The sequence below is a fragment of the Sturnus vulgaris genome, chromosome 11 (assembly GCF_052056855.1).
Source record: "Sturnus vulgaris isolate bStuVul1 chromosome 11, bStuVul1.hap1, whole genome shotgun sequence".
Lineage (NCBI taxonomy): Eukaryota > Metazoa > Chordata > Aves > Passeriformes > Sturnidae > Sturnus > Sturnus vulgaris.
In genome coordinates this window covers 5,723,286-5,740,364 of record NC_142253.1, presented here as the reverse complement: position 1 = coordinate 5,740,364, position 17,079 = coordinate 5,723,286, and the positions used below count along the sequence as shown (strand labels likewise).

Here is a 17,079-nt window from a genome sequence, read left to right as displayed (position 1 = left end):
AGCCTAAGAAGAAACTTTATGGCCAAGTCTGAAAGGAAAGCTTTCAGTTCTCCTGATAAATGTCACTTCTTTTTTTTCTACCATCAGAAATGAAAAGAGTGAAAGAAGTTTTTTCCAATAACAATGCAGTATTAGAATTCGTGCAAACAAAGGTTTCCAGCCTGGTTCATTAAATTTCTTTTTAGTTTCCCCAGGTAGGAAAGAACATTTTGGCAATATCTTTTTTCTGAATAGCAATATGAATCTCATCACAGCACACTTTACCAACCAGTATCAGTCTTATGGACTGCTTGACCCAGACATACCTGGTGAAAATCCAATTCTGTAAAGTCCGTGGAAAACTTCAACACAATGCACTAAAAGCTAAAGCTAGAGCTTTTAAAACTGATACTTTCCCACACATACAAAGATTAAGCTAAGGTTAGTTCCCTATTCAGTGTTTGTGTTGAGGAAAATGGTGGAGATTACAACATCCAAACTTGTTTTGGAAAAGATGAAGAAGCCATAGAGACTTTAAACTTACTTTCCAGCTGCCTAAAAAAACAGTGTTGAACTTACACTCAAGTTGAGTATAATTAAAGTCAAGCAAGCAATAAGGACTTTGCAGGCCTGAGTCCCTTGTTGCACTGCATTTCCTGGGCTATTAGTGAAACAGGCTTTGCCAGAAAAAGAACTGTACACAAATTCTACAACACACCAATCTGGATAACATGCAATTCATTCATGTTTATCTGTAGAGTTAAACAATCAGCTCTGGGGCTGCCATTAAGAGTACCAATTACTCCATCTCTCAGTGCAAACCATGTTTCTAAACAGACTGAGCTGTTGTCATTACAGTTCTGCACATGATGCAGTCAAACACAGTGAGTTAGAAGCCCTCACTCAATGGACAGTAACTTCCAACTGAGAGGCAACAGACTTTTCAGATGCACATGCTATTGTGTCATCCCATCCCAAACTGGCTATAAATCCTGCATGTATGCAGACACAAATGCACACACACTCCTTGGGTACTTCCTGGCTTGAGGATTTGTCTCTCAGTCAAGAGGCTGACACTTAGAGGTGCGAGTTCCAACAGCATTTGTGGACTTTATGTTAACAGAGGTGGAACTTTTGCCTATCAAATCTGATGGAAAGATTGCAAGGAGCCTTAGGCTGGGCCCATATCTCCAACAGCAACAGAAGGGAAAAGCTCAATCATTAAGTGGTACTTTTTTACACATAAAGCACGTTTATAGCTGCAGATGTCTGTATGTCCCCATGCAGGCAGAACAACAACCGTGTGTGTGTGTTAACTCAACTGCAATTTTCTCTGCCCAAATATCACCTCACAGTTTAACAACCTTCCCTCACTGCATTTTTATTGCCACATAAAGATACCTGTGTGGCCTTGAAACACTAATATGGCAGCTGAGTTCTGTCACTCTCAATAGAAGCGTCTTGCAAACCTCTCTTGCACCACAGACATCAGCAGCTTGCAAAGGAATGGATTTGTCTCACTCTGCCAAGTGCAAAAGATGCTGATGTCTGTTGCAGCATCCCTCCCCACCTGATCCAAATAATGGCCTGAAAAGCCAAGAGTTACAAGACAAAAAGGACCCTCTCCCCGTGTGTCTTCCTAGGAGCTGGCAGAGGACTCTTGCATAGTGGATTCTACATTTTACAGATAGTAGGTGAGGAAAGGTGACATTTGGTGTGCATACCCCCAGGGTCATCTTATCTCCATAGAGTTTGGCTGAGCTTAATGAAAGTGGACATTTGTACTCACAGTTGTATTAGCCTGGGCAGCCTGAATGCCTTGACAGGAAGCTGAGTGATCCTGTTTTTGCTCAGACGAAGTGTTAGCAGGGACCGTGACAGGCTATCAAAAGCACCAGGCTCCAGGGTGCTGATTCTGTTGCTCCCCAGGTAGCTGCAATAAATCAGAGCAGAAAAATGAACGGTTCTGTCAGAAATCACCTTTTATCAGCATTTAGTTGGTCTCCAGACAAGCTGGTGAAACTGCAGAGATGGCTTCAAACCAGCTGAATTTCTGGCTGCACAAAGGGCACAGAGGCTTTCCCAGAGCCTGTGATGAATGTGGAGAATTGCTGGGCACTTCCAAAGAGCTCCCTGACATCCTCCTACTTGAACAAGGCAATCAGGAGTGGAAGCCAGAAACTGGAGACTATTCCATTGCAGGATGATGTTATTCATTCCCCATTTTCCCCCTCAGTATCTGTCCCAGAGGTCTTTCTTATTTGGATCCTAGTCTGAGCCACAGGGGGTTGTTTCTGCAGGACAACAGGCAAACACCAGTCACAACACCACTCTCTTATACCCTCTGCAACCAGGAACACAAACTTCAGTGTAAACTTTAATGGAGGCAGACTATTTGCCTGCACCTCTTCAAAGGTACCTAAAATACAGAATATTTCACGTTTCTCTGAATAGCCAAACATCCTGATGGGAGGGTGTTACTCTGTTTGACCTCATTTTCTTCAAATAATCAGAGACATTTCTGTTCTCAATATTTAGAAAGACACTTTAATGATGAAATAGTTGCTCTCTCTCTCTCCACTCTTCTAGATGCACATGGGTTTGCAGTTGTAAAGACATCTACACACGAAGGATGTAGGTTATCTGAAAGATACCTTTTCTCTGCAACACAATTCATAATAATCTATATTCTTTATAGCTACATCAGAAACCAACCAGGACTCAAAAAATAACCTGACAATAGCGACAATGTGCTGCCTTCTAACCCTCCTTTGCGCTTAAAATCCTGACAAATGTTTCCTATGTTTGTTACTTCTTTTTTTTAAAGGTTTGAGGCCCTTTCCTCTGCTGTGGTAACTCCACAAAAGCAGTTCCCAACAAGACAAACTCACAGCTCCTTTATGTGAAGTCCCTGTGGAAAGCAGCCGTTTCGGATTTCCGTGATGTCATTGAAGCTCAGGTCCAAGGTTTCCAGGGTAACGTAGGGCTGCAGTTGACTGCCTTCAATGCTGCGGATCCTGTTGTGATGCCTGAAACAGTCAGGAGGAGAAAAAAGAGACTACTTAGTTCTCTTAGAAAAACAGAAAAGAGTATCCGAGGCTGCAGCAGGCCCCCAGTTTGTACACTCAAGAGTTTTGGTGACTTTTCAGCAGCTGTCTGAGGAGAAACCCATTCCAGAGAGACATTCCCTGATCCCTTGCTGCTCCTCTGGCTGGAGACCAGCTCACAGGTATCTGCAGGCTTCCAGACACTCTTTTCCTTCTACAGAATTATTGACTCCACTCATCAGTTTTTCTTCCATTAATCTAGGCTCTCCTACAAGCCTGCACTTCCAAACTGGATTTGTTACATGCAAGGACTACAGGGCTGGTTTTGAATCCCAAAGGCAAGGAGTGCAGATCAGTGGCTTAACAACCTGCCAAGGCTTTATCCAGAGAATGTGACTTTCAGAGAAGGAAACAAGTAAGTAAATACAAATTCAACCAAAGTTACATAACATTCATAATTCCTAAGGATTCTTCTGAAAATTCCCAGCTTTGCACTGTGTTACAGTGGTTTGTAACACACAGAAATAAGAAGGCTTGCAAATGCTCGTGCAGGCGTTTCCTCATCCTTTGCTACTTTTGTCCCACTGTAGGATTAGGACAACTCTGCAGTGCCAGTGCCTGCCCAAGCACCAGCTGCAGGATCAGACCCTGCACTGACCACCTGTGTTTGGTGCCAGGACAGCCTGAGGGATTCAATCTAAGGTTTTTCTTAAGAGAAAGTCCTACCAACTGCCCTCAGGATTTCCACAGCCACCAAAGAGTTAAATACCTTTAGCCCTCATCTGTACTCAACAGGGTCTAAGTAAAAATCACCCTCCCACCGAGTCCTTTCCTCTGACTCTTTTCTGGCCTGAGTCAGTAGAGAACAGTAATCAATTAAAAAAATACATTGTGCATTAGTCACAAGAGGCAGAGCACATGCCTGATGTGAATTTAGACCAGTCACTGGTATTACTGGCAAGGCTGTGAGTGAGGCACTCCAAACAGAGACGCTCAGCAGACACTTGGGAACTTGCTGAATAATAGTAAGAGATAGTAAAGAGAGTTCAGACAAGTCCTGTGCCTCAATCCAGTGCCTCAATCCATCCAGATACCTACCGGGTGAGCAGAGGAGGGGAGAGCAGCCAGGGAAAGCACTCCTGAACACAAGTCCCAGCTCCCCTGACAAACCATCCTTAAAACAAAAACCCGAGGCATGTCTGACACAGCTTTTCAGGCCCTGAAGCTTACAGCTGTTTAGGATCCCATCTTCTCCAGCTTCACCCCCACTTCAGGCTCTCCCAGGGGCTCAGACAAGCCCCTTTGGAAGAAAATCTCTTCCCTTTGACAGAAGATGCCAGCAGCACATGCCAAGGGACCTGCTCCCCACACCGTGATCTGCTCCTTTAGCCTCCCTGTTATTAAAACCAGATTGTTTCACCACAACGTTCGCTGCTGTCCACAACAGGAAGAGTGTAAAATCTGCAGCCCCAGAACAATTTGCTTTTGGGAGACTCACCCTTTAAACAGACAGCACATGGCCCTTGCTTAATGCTGGGGAAACAGGCACAGAAACATTACTTTGACTGAAGAGTTAAATGATAATTAATTCAGTGCAGGCTCAGAAAACATTAAGGACAAATTTTACAGCACTACAGCAGTGTGCTGCTAATACAATGCAACAAGGTGTCAAGAAAAATCAAAGGAAAGTTATAATTTATGTCTCCAAACTGGTTATTCCATGGCTTACTGGCACACAGGTCTCCACAATCACAACTGTTTCAAAGGCAATGACATGGCTGCTATCCAAAGGACCAATATTCATTTACAGCTGGGAATAAAGTCTGAATTTTCACATCCATGCAGCCAGTAGGGCAGAGGTACACAGAATTTATAGTATAGTAAGACTAAAATACAGGAAAAAAATCACTATACACAGAATTTGTGACCTCCATTAAAAAAACAAGGGGCAAGGGGAATTTCTTTCCCCCTAAGACTAGGGGGTTTTTTTGCAATTAATTTGATTAGTAGAATCACAAGGTTCAGAAGTTTTAATCTTTTTTTTCCCCCTCAAAAGAAGAGCACCCATTAAATGTGTGTCCAAGCCTGATTCAGGAAAGCACCTCAACACAGACAGAACTGAAAGCAAACCACGAGCACGTTTTCTGGAGCCCTTCTGAAGCAGAGGCTGCGAGTTCAGCTCTGATCTCATCTGAGCTGTGATGGCTGGGATGAATCTGGCCGTAAATTAACAGGAAATGAAGGCTTGTACAAACGAACGTGGAGAATCTATAAATCACCTGACAATCCCTACACAGGGCAGTTAAGTCTGCAAGGGACTCAGAGCACAGAGTGAATTTGGACATGAAATGCTCTTCAGAAGCCAATTTTTTTTGGTGGTTTTTTTTGAGTATTAATATTTTTGTGATTCGGTTGCTCAACATATATCCACTCTGCCTGCCTGCCAGATCTCCCAACCCATCCCAGAAGACAGACTCGAAGAAGGGAAGAAAAGGACAGGAAAGAACTATTTTGTTTGAGCCATATTTGCAGTTTCCAGGTGACTTCTGTCTGTTCGCCTCTTGCTTTTCATGTGCTGCTGGCAGATGAGATGGTTCCATTATTTTACACAGGCAGAAAAACTGGCTCTTTTCTCTCCCTCTCCCTGTCTCCTTCAAACATGGGCTGACTCCAAATGTAACTCTCAGCTCCAAACACCATCCCGGGCCAGTCCCAGCTGGGGAATGTCAGACAGTCCGCTGCAAAGCACTGCACCCTCTCAAAGCACTGCACTTCAAACAAAGCCTGTGACTTTTCCTATACACAGCACATGATATGGAGGCAACGTAGCCCAAACCTTTTACTAACTTGATTACAATTTATTTTTCATTCTTTTGGTAAGAGCCCATATGTGATTTAACCCTTACTGTTACTACTTGGATCCTCTCAGCTCTCCTGCCTTTGTTCCCCTGTCCATCGCAAGGGAATTTTATAGAAAAAAAGAAAAGACCAGTGATGTTATGAATTTGCCTCTCCCCTTTATCACTAACTGGAAAAGGGCTGGATTTTTCCCAACCACTTCACACTGGGTTGGCTTCAAATGTGACAGATCAGATTTTAGTACCAAATGCCGAAACCAGGCATTAAAGCACAAATAATTGGTGCTTGCACAACCAACACCTCCAGGTACCCTTTCCTCTCCCCACTCCTTAGGTATCACAGCCTGGAAACTGCTTTCCTTGCCTCACTTCAGCCAGTGCTACCTCCAGAGTATACAATGACAGGGCTTCAATGTGAGATTGTGCAATTAGAACCTGGAGTAGGAGCCAAGTCTCTTGGTTTCTATTCCCAGCTCTGGCACCGACTCATCTGCCTTGGGCAAGTTCCTTAACCCCTCTCTACCTCTGCCTTTCCAATGCATGGAAAAGGACGAGCCAGCTAGGATGATGCAGCCTTTGCTGAGGACTAAAAATCTGGAGTCAAAACAGCTCAAGCGAAAAAGAAATCATAAGAACTAAGGAGCCCATCCAAGTCCATTTAGGTTTGTTTATGAATATGGGAGGATCTGGCTGAAACAGCTGAACTTCCAAGTTCATACCCAGCGTCATTCCCAGACACCTCATCTGCGGCGAGCGCAGACCTGGAACTGGAGCACCTCTGTGCCAAGCTAAGGTAACCTGGAGTCAGCAGCGCTCACTTTTACACCCTCTGCACACATGGCACTTGTTCAGGAACTGCTTCACCCTCGGGTCAGCACCAGCTACAGCCGCAGAGGGAGGGAGGGGAGAGCTGGGTGGATCCACGCTGCACCCCTGAGTTTAACCCACCTGAACGACACCCCGAGGTAGCACAGCCTCCCAGCCTTGCACTTTGCACAGACCCCGTGGGCTTACAGGAGATTTGGGTTAACCTCGGGCAGCTCTTTGCTGCACCAAGCCCGGGAGGACCCCACGAGGAAACAAACGCACGCTCTCTGCTCCTCCGGGCTGAGAAAAACAAGGAGAACGTTCCAGCGAAGCCAAAGCGTGTTTGGGTTTGCTCTGAGTCGGGAGGGAGCTGAAGGGGGTGGCAGGAAAATAACAGGTGGCGCAAAGTCAAAGGCTTGCAGCATTTCCAGGAATCTCAGCTTGTATTTTAGAGGTAAAGTTACACTTTAATCCCGGTGCGTTTCCTCATTCGAAGCGTCTTTGTGAATATTTATTTGATAAACAGGCTGTGAAACATTTTCCACCAGACCTAATAGGGGAAGAATTCACCTTCCTCTTTGCAGCAAGCAAGGAGAGCAGCACTCAGTTTAATTTATACCTCAGCTTCAAACTCCTCGTGTGAAATGGATGGAAAGAGCAGCACAAACACGTTCCTTTGTTGTTTGAACCACATTCGCTCCCCCCACTCCAAAGCTGACAGCGGAAAATCAAAGCAAGCAGAACCCTGCGACAGGAATGTACGAGGGGCTTTGCTTGGGCTGATTTAAATACAATCAGTACAAAACCTCCTGGCTGAGACAAAGCTTGAATTAAGGCTGCTGTAGCTGCTGTGAGTCTGCAGTGTAAATGTTCAGTGTGAAGTGAGGCTAAAGGCAGGGACAAGTCACATGCCTGGCCTTCATGTAGTGTCAGCTTACAGATCTGGCCGGGCTCACCAGAGAAAAAGGAAAGCTGTAATACAGCAAACCTATTAAACCAGCACCTGTTATAGGCATCAAAAATAAAATCGAGCTTCTAAAGAGGGGCTCCACACCTCGGGCAGGGTTCTATTAATATGCCAGCACATTTTCAAAATTAGCGTACGAGGGAGATCACAGGACTAGAAAGAGAGAGATTTTAAAAGTTCAGGGTTTGGTTAGTATTTCCATCCCAACAAAGTATTGAAGAAACAAAATGCTGGAGCCAGAAAGAGTTATGGGGTTTGCTACTGAAGGACAGGCAAGGTTTGGTGTCAGAGACTGGCTGTGCAAAGAGAGGGAGATCAAAGGCAGCGTAACCAGAGATGGATCACATACACTGTGACTAACACATGCCTGGAAATACCTGCCCTCCTCCTCCTCAGCTCAGAGGAGATGGACATCCAGTACTGATCCTTCTAGCAACACTGAAGATGATCAAAGACATGGCTTCCTAAGCTTTCACCTTACATGATTTGCTATTTGGTTTTAGCCTGTCAGTCACTACACAAACACAAAAAATAATAAATAAAATCATGGTTTCAGAGTTGAGTGCAATGCCTGAGTAATTTTCCTAACAAGGCAAGAAGGGTAACTGATAATCTGGAAGATTAATTTGTGTTTACAACAGCAGCAACATAAATGTTTCTGCTTTCCCTTTTTCCTTTCTTACATTCAATAACTGAAGATCTCCTGAGTGATTTTTATTAAAGTATAGAAAGAAGGAAGGAAGAGAATGTCATTGGGACCTGCACATCAGCTCTGACTGAAAGTTCAAACAATTTATCAGTGTAGAACTTCTTATGTAGTTTTAACATTTTACTCAAAGATTTTACTTACAAAGACTTATTTCAGAAAACCTTTTCTTCTCTATTGTAATTAGTGAAATGTCTGCCTTGGAGTAGAGTGAAGCCATCTCTGCAGCTGAAGATGAAGTAAACAGGCAGGTGACATGCTGGAAGTCTGTGTCACACCATTCTCTGGTTCTTCACACGAGACCTTCCCAGAAAAACTGAACTGCCTGCTGTACATGAGCCCTCAGACTTCCCAAGTGCTCTGGAAAGCCCCATTAGTTGTCTGGCACTTTGTGTTGTCATATCAGCCTTTCCAGAATAATCCATGAGGCACAAGATTTTGTACTGTCACAAGAATGTATATTTTTATCCAACACAAAAACTGTATTTGCTTATGGGAACTGCCCCACTGTCCTTTCAGAGAAAGGCTGCATGGGTTGCTGTCTGGACAGGAAGCAAGGATGCATGGAAGCAGCCCCCACTTTTCTCAGATGCTCTGAATCACTCCTTCCCTGAGGAATCCTGGCGGATTCCCAGGCTGTCACAGATACAGCTCTGTTTGTTCAGGTGCTGGCTGCACACACAACAAGAGCAGAGCAGTGACTGGCCAGGCAGCCACTGTATTTTAGGGTCAGCCACACAAAACAAACCAACTCAAAAAAGCCAAAGAACACCATCCCCAAAAAGGCCCAAACCAAAAAACTAACCCCAAACCACTGAAAAAAGCCACTTGCACAATTTTTTATGGATATCCAAACTTTCCCTTAAAGGTTTATATGCTCTATACCTAAGACCATAAGTCAGGATCTTCCCTCTTCCTAGCATTCTTTCAGAAAAAGATCTGAGATGCAGCAAACAGAATCTATGACCATTTTACATTGTTTTTCACTTAAAATCATATATAGGAATAATGCACGAACAAGGTGATGGAGCTATTCCAACTATATCTAACTACAGCAGAAAATCTGAAGACAATTTCTTCATCTGCTGTGCATCAGCTTCAAACCAGATATATTCCAGGGAGCTTTTATTTATCAGGTCATGTTCTCACTCTGTTATGTGGTTTAGGATGGAGAGAAGCATGAAGCAAACTACCCCCAGCTACACACAGCTGGGACAAGACAGGGGGTTTAAAAAACAACCTGGGTTTTGGGGTTTTTTTGAAGATAGAGGGGATGGAAAAAAAATGCAACCTTTTACAGTGAAGTGACTGTGTCTCTGTTCCAGGTCATGGATGTTTGGAGGCAGAAATCAGCCTGGGAGATGAGATTTGCTAATCCACCCTTTGGGCCTGGGAGCAGCTGCCACCTGCAGAGGTCTGTGCTATGAACCCTATTCCCACAAGCAAACTCTTACACAAACAGTTCCACTGCAGTCACCAGCACTATTCACGTGAGCCCAGTGTGACCCAGGGGCTACGTTTTCACTGCCTGTTAAAGGCTGCTCCCTGGCCACTCACGGCACCAAGCTCATCTGCCTCTCACATTAATGGACTGCAACCACGGACCCTGGTGCACTCCCAGTGGCCTCGGAGCATCCTCGTGCCCGGGGTACCCAACCACGGGCAGATGTTATCCTGCTGCCAGGCACACTCTCACAGCTCTTTCACAAGGCAGCCACATGGATAAGGGGCAGGGATCAAGCACTCCCTTTAGAATCTTTCACAGAAAAGGCCTGGATCTGATGAACAGTCATTAATGGGTTTTGTTGGGTTAAGTACGAACTGCATGAAGGAAAGACGTTCTCCTACTGTAACCAAAACCACCACATACCCACTGAGATACATATTATCTCTGAATATTTCTGTATTAGCACTGTTTATGTAAACTTTCTGACTTCTTACATGCTCTTATGCTGTCTGCTAGATCCACTGAGGTAAATCATGTCATTTTTCAAAACTCCCTCACTTTGATCTGCATTTCCTTTCATTGGACTTTGACTTGCCACCGTATGATTTTGGATATTGTTTGCAACATACAACTTCCTACGCCTTCAGCATTTCATTCCATTAAGAGAACAAAATGTGTGGGACAGGCAGGATTAGACTTCAGTAATCTTTAAGACAGAGGCTGTCTTATCTCTTCAGCAGATTACACAACCTGCTATGACATCAAAGTAAATTAAGATTCCTGAAGACAAGAAAGTCTCTGTTATGGGCACAGTCCCCCCCATCAGCAACTGGGTGGTTCTAACAGGACCAGCTCTCTTCTGGTTACACTGGATGTTTCATCAAGATTGTGTTCTGCAGCAGCTTTTAAAATGATGTATTCACAAAGGGCACAGATCTATTAAACAGGCTGTGCAAAGCATCTCTCATTGTCTGGCACAGCTTCTCTGTGATGAGCCTCCCTGAACTTTTATGAACTCAGTACCAGAGCACAACCTCACAGCCCCATGTGCAGCTTGACCCCAAACCATCCCAGTGATTATCTGCAGAGCCCTGAGCACATCCCTCCATGGAGGATGCACCTGCAAGGCCTGGGGCCAGGTATCTTCAGCAGGGGCTGCCCAACCTGAGATGCAGTTTGGCCAAAGGCACAAGGGAGGGACAGGATCTCTAAGCCACTGAACACCGTCAGTGCTGGTTTTGAAAGGGGCAGTTTGCAAGCACTCAAAGCTGTGCTAGCCTTCACCCCCTCCTCCAGTTCTCAGTCCAAACTACCATCCCTGTCACTTCTCACATTCCCTGACCTCCATCTGGAGCAGGCACTGAGAAAGGCTGCAAAGGAGAGAGGAGAGGCTCTTCTGAGGGCTGAACTCTGCTAAGGAGGAGAATTGTCCTATGGGAATAGAAGGAAGAGTCATATAAGGTAAATGGCAGTTTTCATACAAGAATGCAGGAAACCACAGGGCTCTGCACCAGCTGTCTGAATGGGGTCGTGGGGCTCAGCAGAGCCTCTTTGAAGGAAGGGCTGCATTAGTATTTGAAAGGGGTCATTCAGTTGCTGGCAGATGACAGTCAGGTCAGTGTTTCCATGCTCTTCATATCCTATCTTTGCTCTGCTACTCTCTTGCTCTGCCACTGGCTTTTCCTCTTGTGCTTCTCCCTCAAGGGCTTTCTTCTGCTCCTGATACATGCCAGCCAAACTCAATTTTCTATCACAAATTAAATGCATAAGCAACTCCAAGAAAGGCCAGCTTCACCCCACCAGTTTGCTGCTGTGATGAGTTCCTGCTCTCCACAGCCCCACACTTAGTGCCTGTGTCAGGGCTGCTGCCAAGGACCCTCACCTTATCACTGGCCTCAAAGACAAGTCAGGCTTGTGATAAGGAAGAACAGACACCTAAAAATCAGATCCAGCCCAGATGTCAACTGAATTAGCACAAAGCAAGGGCTGGAGCAGGGAGAGCAGCCTCCTTTCATTTCACTGCATGCAAGTTTTGTGCTTCTCATCATAAAGGATGGCATTTCCATTTGAAAGTCAAGAAGTTCCAAAAACACAGGGCATGGAGGCACTTTTATCCTTAAATCCTGATACTGATTTTAGTTTCTCTTTGTGTAATATATGATCAAAGTAAATAAGATCCACCACAGCCTAGAGAGCACATGTGTTTTGTGGGTGGTTTTGTTTTGCTTTTGTCTCTCCAAGAGAGTGAGGAGGGGAAAATAACACAAGCGGAGAAGAAATTGAAGTGCAAACCAAATGCAATGCTCTGCCCATGATGCTGCAATTTTAATCCAAACTGCAACTGCAGGCAAGACTTCTTGACAGCATGCACTGTCTCTAAGCCACAATGTGACACAGGGGCTTTTCCCACCTTTGACAGGAACACAATGAAAACAGGTGCATTTAACTACATGGATGATAAGGGAGGTAAAGAAAGGGCAACACACTCGAATTCATCTTCCAGACCATCAAACTCTCTGTCTCATGGAACTTGCAGTAGAAGCTGCTAAAAGACCTGCCTCTTGAAAAAGGCAGCATTTGAAGAAACACATTTTTGACTGGCCAGTCAAACTCCTGTTAACACTTGAGAGATGTAGATAGGCTGGCGTTCTGTCTGCTCCAACATGACACACACTTGTGCTCTGTTGAAAGGGCTTATCTGTCTTGTCAGCAAGGTCACAGGAACAGGGATTGCCTCTGGGCAGACTTCACTCAGCTCTGCTCAGCTCACACTGCTCAGCCTGCAAGAAGGAATAGCTCCAATATGGAAAAGCAGTGGTCAAGTCAGCAAAGAAAAGAGCTGCTCTTCACAAGACCAGGCACCCTGCTGCTAACAAAGCTCATCGAGTAGGAAGGGTGGCTTTGGGAAACCCCAGAACAAGGTGTCAAAACATCCAAGGAAGAGGAAATTTGGGGGTTAGAGTAGAACTGCCTCTGTGCCAAGCCAGGCTGGTATAAAACAGGCTGTTCAAGCTTCCCTGCTAAAGATCTTGTAAAGTCAACTGTAAGCATTCACCACCACTTAGCCAGTAAGTTCTTCAGGCTTCTTCAGTAAGACCATTTAATTCTTCAGTTCCTCCTATTTTGAAAAAGATAACTGCTTTCTCAAGAAAACAACCTTGAGGGCAAAAATATCTTGGTAAGATCACCAAAACGTGTTCCTTTTCCAGGGCATCTGAGGGATTACAGAAAGTCCAATCCCTTGGCCTGATTGCTCATGCTCATCATCACCCTGTTCAGCAACTGCTGGCACAGAATGGGTGATCTACAGTAGACAGACTGGATAGGAAACGATATTTAAGTCTAAAATCCATGAGCCATTTATAGATTCTTTCTTTTGTCATCAACTCTTAATTCTACCTCTCCCCAACTCATTTTTATCTGCTCAGATCTGACCACTAACACAGCTGTCCTTTCTCTTGGACAGCCCTGCACTCCTGTTTCATTTTCCAGCTACCTTTGCTATTTTCCCTGATGTGCAATTGAACATTAAATGGTTTGACAGACAGAACATGTACTCACCCAACCACTTATTCCCAATCAATATTCACGTGGAATTCCTGTTAACAAGCAGGAGTTATGCACACAAATGTAAGGGAGGGTGGCCTCTCAAGTGATCACTTCATCTGAAGGTGTGACAGATCACTTTCTCATCTGTCTTAACCAGCAATCACATTTTCCACGATGCACACCCCCAGCAGGGCTGCTTTTGCAAGATAATCACTTTTGACATAATCTCTATTGTTCACCTCTGCAATTAATTGGAGAATTTGACATGGGTTAAAAATAAAGAGAAAATCCAGCATGTAGCTGTCTTTTATTCAGTTAGAAATGAGCTATGGACTTTTTTGCTAATCTTTTCCAACCTGCACATAGAAGGATCACATTCAAGTGAACATTTTCTTCGCCCTACACTATTCCTAATGGTGCCAGTATTTTATGCTACTCAAACCCCACAGTTCTACCCCAAGCCCTGTTCTTACTCCTCTCTGGGCATCTCTTTCATGCTCTGAGCAAGCACCACTGTCTACAACCAGGATAACTGAGGACTAATCTTAGTAGGGAAGCAGGAACACATACTGAGAGCTTCCTGATATTGTGCAATTTTGTTAAAAAACTGAATTGGTCAAGCTTTCAGAGAGGAAAATGGAGAGAGAATTTTACCCAGAAATAATTCAACTTGGTTTTACTGTAGCTTCAACTTCCCTTTTACTCACCTCTGAGCACATTTAATTGCCATTGCCAGCAGTTTTCAGACAGGAAACTCCAATACACTAAAAAAACTTTCAACTCAGCAAGTTATTTATATTTGAAATCTGCTTGGTCTGTGAAGACTAACAAAGGAATTGCTTTTGTAGACATGTGCTTTATTTGCCATATGCCATTAAATGAGGCAGTCAATCTACCACAGATATTAATAGTAGTAAGTTTGGGCTATTCTAAGGCTCAAATATGAAGCTATTTTTCATACTGACCTTAACAAAAGATCATGGCTGCAAATGACCCTAACAACTGATCTAGGCTTGATCTGCAGAGGGACAGAACTTGGAAACCACTTTGTGCATTGTACACAAATATTCACCTGCCCTTGGAGATGCTTTATATCCAGGAGTTCCACCTGCCCTGTAGTAGATCCTCTTCTGCTCGGAGGAAGCAGATCCACCCAAAGGGGGAATTTGCTTTGGGGTGTAATGAATATGTGGGTCATGCACAGAAAGATCCTCTTCCAGTATCCCAACTCCTACCCTTGTGCTCTGTCCCACAAGACCACTGGTGTCCTCACTTTCCTCCAGACACAACCCATCCCAGCATGGCCTGCAGAGCACCACACAGATGCCAGAGCAGATCTGGCCTAGCTCAAAGCAGTTCTCTGCTCACAGAAGAAGCTGCACAAAATGCTTATCCTTGTTACTAAATACATAATAGAGCAGCCTCCAGGGGTAACTGGTATTTCATGAGCTGCCACCAACTTTCACTATCTTTATCCTCTGGCCAATTTTTACACTCTGCTGTATGTGCCCAGATTACTTTCTGATGCTCTTTTGTTGAGCCTGATAACTGTGCTTTACTGCTGTTGCTTTTCTAGAAGAAATGATTACTCATTTCCCTGGAATAGCCTCAGATCCTTTGCCATTTCCATGTGCTCATGTTATATCTAAAAGCTCAAAGAGGACATGCAAATGATTAGAACAATTCCAACAGCCCAAAAGAGCAGTCAAAACAGCATCTCTTCTGGTGCTTGGGAGCACATGATTAATGAGAGTTTCCTCCACTGGGAAAGGCTCCTGCAGTCTCCGGCCTCAAAAACTTGCAGACTTTACACACCACAGCCTTACTATGAACTCTGAGCAAAACAAACTTAAGAGGTGGGTTTCAGAATATCTTATGCCTGTACATTGCTGCACACTGAGCAGCCTGACTGTCAGCATTCTTTTAATTTCCCCTTTCCATATTTATACATTTCACATTCAAACCCAGAAGCTCACTAGTATAGCCTGTAGTGTGGATTAAACTCTCAGAAAGCAATTCTCTCCATCTCCAAGGGGAATTGCCCAAGCAAACACTGGAGCATTGGCCCCTGCAGACATTACACCTCCTAAGTGATGTAAGCAGGGGCTGGGGGTGAGTCTGCTCCCACTTACACCACTTTGCCTTAGCTCCCAGAGAAAGTTTTCCTTGGGCCAATAATTAGGAAGAGGGGAAGGCAGCGTGGCTTTCTGAGCTGCCCAAGGCACGTCCTGCACACAAGCAGAGCCTGCTGACTTCAACCAGACCCCGCACACGGCTGCGTCTGAGTCATCTGGATTTTGTGCTTATGAGCACAAAACCTCTTGCTGCGACCCAGATGGAATTAACAGAGTCGTCTCCTTATTTCTAATTGTTAGATCATCCCTTTTTAACTCCAGCAAAGATGACTTGCAGATTAAACCCCTTGGGGGTCAAGGCAGTTGTTCTGTTTGTACAGCAATTAGCACAGCAGGATCCCAGGCCACAAATGGCCTCCAAGGCTCGGTCTGTACTGTCGTGTTAGCTCAAAGCTCATTCTTCCTGTAAGCCAAACTTCCCAGCTCTCAGCACCGCCTACACAGAGGGTTTTACTCTGGCCTAGCCAGGAACACGAAGTGAGCTCACACCTCGTGTAGGGACCAGCTCAGGCTTGAGCTGTGCTTTATGAGCAGCACAGATGGCAGCAGCTTTGAGCTCTTCCCTCTAAAAGGGGTCACCCATGGACAGAGCTGCAGCTGCAGTTCTGATGCTCCACCAAGTCTGCACTATCTTAACTTGAAAAGCCAAGAAGTGAGGTCACAGAACTCAACACCATAACCCCAGCTCCCAGGAAATGTTGCAGAAAGGAAGGTGGATTTGTGAGATCCCACCCAGAGCACAGACTGCTTGCATTGTGTCAGCTCACAAAGCAAGACACCTTTGTCTTGGGTGAAAGCAAAGTAGCAGCTCAAAGAATCTAGTGGACCACATGGGTTTTCAGAAAGTCTCTGCAAACCCCATCTGACAACACAAGTGAAGCAGTGCAAACAGCACTAAAATAACAGCTGCTTTCCCAAGCCTTCACTGTGAAAGAATGAGGCAACAGCTCAATAGTGTGACCCTGATTCTGCCACATTATGGACCTCCAAGACCAGTCAACTTTAATCTAGTACAAAGGTCTTATGAGAGTCAAAGAAAATCAAAGTTAGAAAAAAAATAAGGGTCACAATCTTAACAATGTGGCTAATTTAACCAGAATTATAATGAAATCCTTAGCACTTAAGAGGAAAAGCTCTACAAGAAACCATGCAAGTCAAATGGAAGAGACTGGCAGAAGTCTTTGACCTGTCTTACCTGACATGAGCTGGAATAGCAGAGTACCCTCCTTTCCATGAGGATCATGCTGCCCCAACCAGCATCTCATCAGCCTTTTCTCAAGCAGTCCTAGCATGTTCCCTGCTACTCCCAGTTTCCAATTTTCCATGTATTTAGTTTTCAAATTTTACATGATATATTTTGCCTGGGGCACAGTAGATCACTTACCCTTCTCCTATTAGCTCTCTGTTTAATTACAGTTTAATGTGAATTGATCTTTACATTAATGAGTCTGTAAAGAAGATTGATTTTCTTCAAGAGACTTTTCTGCTCAGTTTGGCAGCAGAGTAGTCCTATTGATTTCTCTTTCCCCAGTAAATACACTGCAGTGTCACTGCATCTTCTTGTGAATCAGCTAATCCTATTTC

At 44.5% G+C, this 17,079-nt stretch overlaps 1 protein-coding gene and 1 long non-coding RNA gene across 2 annotated transcripts in view; one reads left to right on the top strand and one right to left on the bottom strand.

The window, feature by feature from the left end:
- Nucleotides 1-17,079, bottom strand: part of LRIG1 (leucine rich repeats and immunoglobulin like domains 1) — a 91,874-nt gene that overhangs the window by 31,176 nt on the left and 43,619 nt on the right. The window contains exons 4-5 of the mRNA XM_088171290.1: nt 2,871-3,008; nt 1,769-1,912 (exon numbers count right to left, since the gene is read on the bottom strand). The gene's annotated coding sequence lies outside the window, so the exon portion shown is untranslated. The remainder of the gene's footprint in view (nt 1-1,768; nt 1,913-2,870; nt 3,009-17,079) is intronic.
- Nucleotides 2,975-10,773, top strand: LOC148222470 (uncharacterized). Its single transcript, XR_015805989.1, has 3 exons — nt 2,975-3,208; nt 3,289-3,441; nt 9,690-10,773. It is a non-coding gene; the product is annotated as an uncharacterized LOC148222470 (long non-coding RNA).